The sequence below is a fragment of the Chenopodium album genome, chromosome 18 (assembly GCF_948465745.1).
Source record: "Chenopodium album chromosome 18, dcCheAlbu1.1, whole genome shotgun sequence".
NCBI lineage: Eukaryota > Viridiplantae > Streptophyta > Magnoliopsida > Caryophyllales > Amaranthaceae > Chenopodium > Chenopodium album.
In genome coordinates, this window is record NC_137851.1 from 36,842,284 (window position 1) to 36,848,283 (window position 6,000).

Here is a 6,000-nt window from a genome sequence, read left to right on the forward strand (position 1 = left end):
TTTAGAGCCATTGTATTAGCTTTACCTTTAAGAACATTAGCGTTAAATCCGTGGCATTAGCCTACTCTATTGCAACGAAAATTAAAATACCGTTGTATTAGCCTATAATAGGCCGTTGCATTTGGTAAAAAATGTAGTAGTGGGATTGTAGTTTGTTTTGTGCCCCAATTTACTCTCTTTCCCTGGCTACAACGATTAATCGGGTTTTTTTTTTTTTTTTTTAATTTGTTGAAGTTATCTTTTTATCTCAATTGAAAGAATTTTTTTCTCAATTGATAGAATGTCAATTTAGGGTTTTATAGTTTTATGTAGCGTCGATTTTAGGGATTAAAATGTGAGCGTGAAGTTTGTCATTCCCACAAATCAATTCTAAGGGTGTAGGATTTTCCCCCTAGTGGAGCTGGTTGTTAACCACAGGACTAAGCTGGTTGGGAAAATTGCGTTATGTGGTTTTGATGGTTTGCTAGTTTTGTTGGATTTGAGAATATTTATTGCCACTTTGTTGAAATTGCAGGTAGAAGAAAATTATGAAGAAAAAGTCTATGGTTCGGAAATTAAGTTGGCAAAAGAGGGTAAGTTTTGTGTAAGGATTTTTTTTGAGTATATTTGCAAATTGTTGATATGAATATGAAATATTTGGTTTGGGTATTAGGTCACTTTGAAGTCTTGTAAAGGACCTGTAAAGGGGCAAGGGTCTTCTAAAATACCTAAGGGACAAGGGTCTTCTAAAGTAGCTATCCCTAACAGCATATCAAATGGTAAGAATATGAATTCCAAGCAGTATACTGAAAGTGAGGTATGTAGTGAGGAGGACTATTACCATGGGTAAACTAATTCCCAATCTGGGGATTCTGTTGAGGAGGGTGAAGATGAACAATCAAGCTCTGAAGTATTGAAGGGACTGTTGATGCACTTCTTACAGAGAGACAGTAAGAAGAGGAAGTCAAAACATAATGATAAAGGTTCAATGAAAATGCGTAAGGTATTATTGTGGTTGATTCCCTTTTTTTTTTTTTTGTGCTGATTTTTATAATAAGTAAATGATATGATGTATGTATTTGTCAATTAATTGATATGAATGGTATGGTTGTGTTGATTTTTACAGGCCGGAAAAAGTGAAGGACATAGAGTGTGTGCTAGGGGTGAGGTGATTAAGACACACTTTGAGAATGTTGGCAAGGTATGAACTTATAATGAGTGTGCAATCTTTTATTGACAAATTATGATGGTATGAACTTATAATGATTGTGAAATCTTTTATTGACAATATTGTGTTGTGTTTTAATTCTGCAGCAGCCTAATATTGTCTGTAGAGTGGAGTCATTTTGTGTTGCAGTGCAGAAGTTTGATGATGACCGGCGGAAATTAGTTAGAAGGATGGGTTTTGAAGGGTTGTTGAGTTTGGATATGAAGAATATTCCACGACAGTTCTGCTATTGGTTGATGACTAGGGTAAGAGCTGATGGAACTGTTGTTTTTGGTGATGGAGGAATGTTGCCTTTGGGTGCAAAACAAGTTTGGTCTATACTTGGTATACATATGGGAGCAAATCCTATGCCCACACACGTTGATATGGAATGTGCGGAGGAGTTGGAGAAGGTTAATAGGATCACTGACATGTATGGTGCTAGGTCTAAGAAGGACACCATATCATTGGCTGCAGCTTCAAAAGTAATGTGTCTACTTGATAGTTCTGGTGAAATAATCCCTTTGGGTGGTGATGAGCAGGACAAAGAGGATTTCATGGCTGCTTTCATGATAGTTGTGCTTGGAAAACTAATATGCATAACAACAAATAGCTCTAACATGGCTAGGTCTCAAGTGCCTGCTGTGACAGTTGCCTCTAGCGCAATTGATTTTGACAGGTGTTCTTTTACCTTGACATGGCTATGTGATACCGCTGCTCGATTTCAGAAGAAGTTTTTAAAGGATGGTTTTAGGTCTGGTTGTGGTGGGTGTCCTGTGTTCCTTCTGGTAAGTTAGTGCTGGAAACTTACTTGTTATGATGTTTATGGTTGCTAATGCTTAAATTGATTGTTTGTGTTTATATGGTTCAGATTTACTACCTGGATCACCTACAACGCGTCCCAGTGCAGTGGGGTGTGTATCCTAGGATCAAGGTCTGGACAACGGAAGAAATTCGCGCCGCCGTTGCTGAGGATCGATTGTTAAGGGATAATTATGGGAAGTTGATGGTAAGGCAAAGTGTAGTTTGTAATTTCTGAGTTTGATTGTATTGCTACTGAATAGAGATATTATGCAGCCCATAGATATTGCTTACAATGGGGAGCAGCATCCCATGATTCCAAGGGAAGGTGAAGGCCATGAAGAAGATGACGTTTTCGACATGGTACAATTAATTTGTCCATAATCTTTGTTTGTCTGTGTTTATAAACATTTTAGAAAACTTGTGGATAATGTGTGGTATCCAAAAATTTGTGTTCGTGTGCAAGTCTAACATGGCTCGCTCCTATACTGGTCACCCTTGTTGAGGGTATTGTTGGGAAAGCCCTAGGAGTTTCTGGTGGTGCTGCTGGTGGTGGTCGTGGCGGTGGTGGGTCATATGTGAGTGATGGTGCTGTTGGTGGTGGTGGTGGTATCAGAATCGAAGAGACGAACACGGCAACCAAAGGCAGCCGTTATAACTCGGGCCGACCGAAAGAGGTTGTGAGAGATGTGGGGGATCCGTAGCAATTCGGTGGTGATAATAAAAAACGGGTGAAGAAGACAATGGTTTGAAGTCGAAAGGAGTAGATGTTGTTGATCACACTCGTCAAGCTGCTTTTGACAAACGGTTGGTGACTTTTGTCAGGGGGACCATAAGGATGAAAATTAGTAAGAACCTTCCCCCCAAACAGTTACTGTTTTAATTATTTTGAAATTGTTTGTATTTATTGTGAATTAGGTGTTTGTTTGCAGCCTAGGGCCGTCACTGATTGAGTGCGAAGGTATGGATGCTACTCAAAGAGATTGTTATCGACTAGTTGGAGGGAAAGCATGGCTCGGTGATCAATATGTTCGCATGGCCTATGTGCTTTACACAAAGGAATTGAATGAAACTGAATTCCCTTTACCTGGAAAACGTATTCTGATGGACCCTACTTATGCGGTTTGGAAACATTATTGTTATTATGTTGATTTACAGGCCTCAATCCTTCTCCTTTGTTATACTTTGTTGTCTTTATTTTCTTTTCTTTCTGTGGCAGACAATGTTAATGCTCAAGAAAAACGATTACGCGAACTTGGCTAGGAAGCATGGGAAGGCCTTCCTTTCATACCCGCAGGACCAGCGTTGTGAGGATACTTACCTCTACAACTTTGTTGTAATTTACTGGATTAGGGTTCTAGTGAACTGAAAATGTGAGTTGTAGGTATTCATGCCGGTCCTCGAAGTGTCAGAGAAGGATGGGGACCATTTGTGGTGCTTAGCCGTAGATTTCAAGGAAAAGCAACTTTGGATGCTCGACTCTTTGGTTAAAGAACCCTTTGCAGCTCATGTAGACATAGTTACTGAGTTGGTGAGTGTGGAGGCTTCAAAGTTAAAACCAACCCTTCTTTGTTGTTAACATTGACTACTTAGTTGCGGTTGTGTTACAGGTTCAGGGGCTGGATGAGCTTGCTGGTGCAGATCCGCAACGGGTCCTTGATGAGATGTGCAACTGGTCAAGAAAAGTAATGGAAATGGTACAACAATCAGACAAGTGAGTTCTTTTGTTTGTTAAAAGTTGTGTGGATCATTTTACTATTGTGTGATTATATATTGACTCGAGCTGTTAACTTTATATTGTTATTTACTTTGCATAGTTATTCCTGCGGTGTGCTAATGCTTGCGTGCATCAAACATTGTGCTACAACTTTTGACACTCCTTATATACTGGTATGTATACTGGTATGAAGTTGCGTTTTTTTCACTGTCTTTAAGTTTGAAACCTTCCGACCTTTTTTGATGGAGTAAAGACAAATTCAATGCAGGAGAAGTCTGTCAATATCCGGACCAAGGTGTTCTTGGAAGATGTTCACAGCAAGTTCAATGCTATGAAGGAAAAACTGGAGGGTCTTATTCCTAAAGAACGTAGGGCACCGAAGAGGAACGAGTCGTTTGTAACAACTCAGTAGGATTCAATTAGCATAAATTAATCATTTGAACTATTCGACTCATACAATTTGGGTATGTAATGTTATTTTACAGTGGTCAAATCTTAATTTACAGTGGTCAAATGTTGTTTTAAGCGTTCTAATGTCGTATAATAATATGTGTTACAATGGATCTATTTTTAATTTTAAAGTACTACCACTGACTATTTTTAATGTTCCATTTAAGTATGAATATGTGGTTTTGTGTGTTACAATCGTATATATATTCGAATCCATTTGAATTCCTTAGTTGTACTAATGTGTATTAAAAAGTTAATTAAGTAATGACCTTTGTAATTTTGAAATAGTGAAAGGTCAAACTTTTATTTATTAGGGCTAATTAATTTAATCACTTGTTTTGTTGACATTGTATAGGCCGGAGCAAAGTATCGTGAGTGGGATGAGGATGAGGATGAGGAAATGTCTGATGTTGCTTGAGCTAACTAAATCTGGACACATGCGGCTTACTATTGGTGGTCAATCGTTTCCCAACCCCAGCGTATTATCTATTTTGTGTTGTAATGGAATTATTATTTTATATTGTTAAGTTTGTATTGTGTATTATGCAACGTGCCTAGAACATTTTGTTGAACAATTATTAACATTACAAATTAAGAGTCATTTTGGAGGGTTGGCACGGGTTTATTACAATAATTTAAGGAGTGCATATTTAATGAAGCTTTTTAATTGATACTTGCAACTATATCGCTAATAGTTGCCTTCCATTTATTCTGCATTTTAAACCATACCATTTTTTCTTTCTTTAGTTAATTTTGTGCAAATAAATTTGTTCCTCATTTACCTTTGTGTGACCATAACCCCAAGAAAATTATTACTATGTAACCTAATATTGCATCAACGTTGATCAAAAGTGAGAATTCAAGTGATGACAATAGCACTACATGTACTATTCAATTATACGCAATTACCCCTTTACACTTACAATACTATTTGCTTCAGAGTATTGAACATGAAATTAATGAAGGTAATTATCCCTTATCCTAATGTAATCAATTACTCACCCAACAATGATCCATAAGTGAATATAACCTCTTGTAAGTGTAATAAACAATGAAGCTATAAGTGTAATAAACAATACATTTAATTATTACAAATAATTACTCATCACCTTGAACTGTAAGTGTATTAATGCATTTGTATTAATAGGGTGTGATAAGTAATTATATATGTGGTACAATGTCATAACATTAATAGTCTTATTATAAGGTTGTTTCTTCCAATTTAGCTAAGGTATTGGTAACCATAGCATACGTAGCTGCTCTTTTTATTATCATAATGGTACCCTTCATTACTTCGGTGGTACCCTTAAGGCTTTAACACCCAAATCCATTTGTTAATGTATACGAGTGGTACCTTTGGTATAAATAATTGGTCTTTTTATATTAATAGTGGTACCCTTTGTCCATTTGGCAGTACCCTACAATTGACTAAATCCATTCCAGTCCTATTTTCACATGTAGTTAAATCATTCAACTTTTATGGGGAGTTGAGCAAACCTCCTATTATCATATCAACTTCTGTGATTCTTATAATCAACTACGTAACTTAGGGCCTGTTTTCTTCAACTTATTTTCAGTTCAGTTGAACTCCAATAAGTTCAGTCCAGTTCAGTTCTTATCTTAATATCCTTCTCTCATAAAATATTTAGTTCAGTTTAGTTCAGTTCAGTTCAGCTCAGTTCTATCAATCAGAACAAGCCCTTAATGTAATAATCATATTCATACTATAATGATCCCACTAATGACACAACAACTACACCGAATATAAACTAAATCCACAAATTAGAACAATTAAACGACATCACCGGAAATAAACTAAATCCATAGATATGAACAACTAAACGAC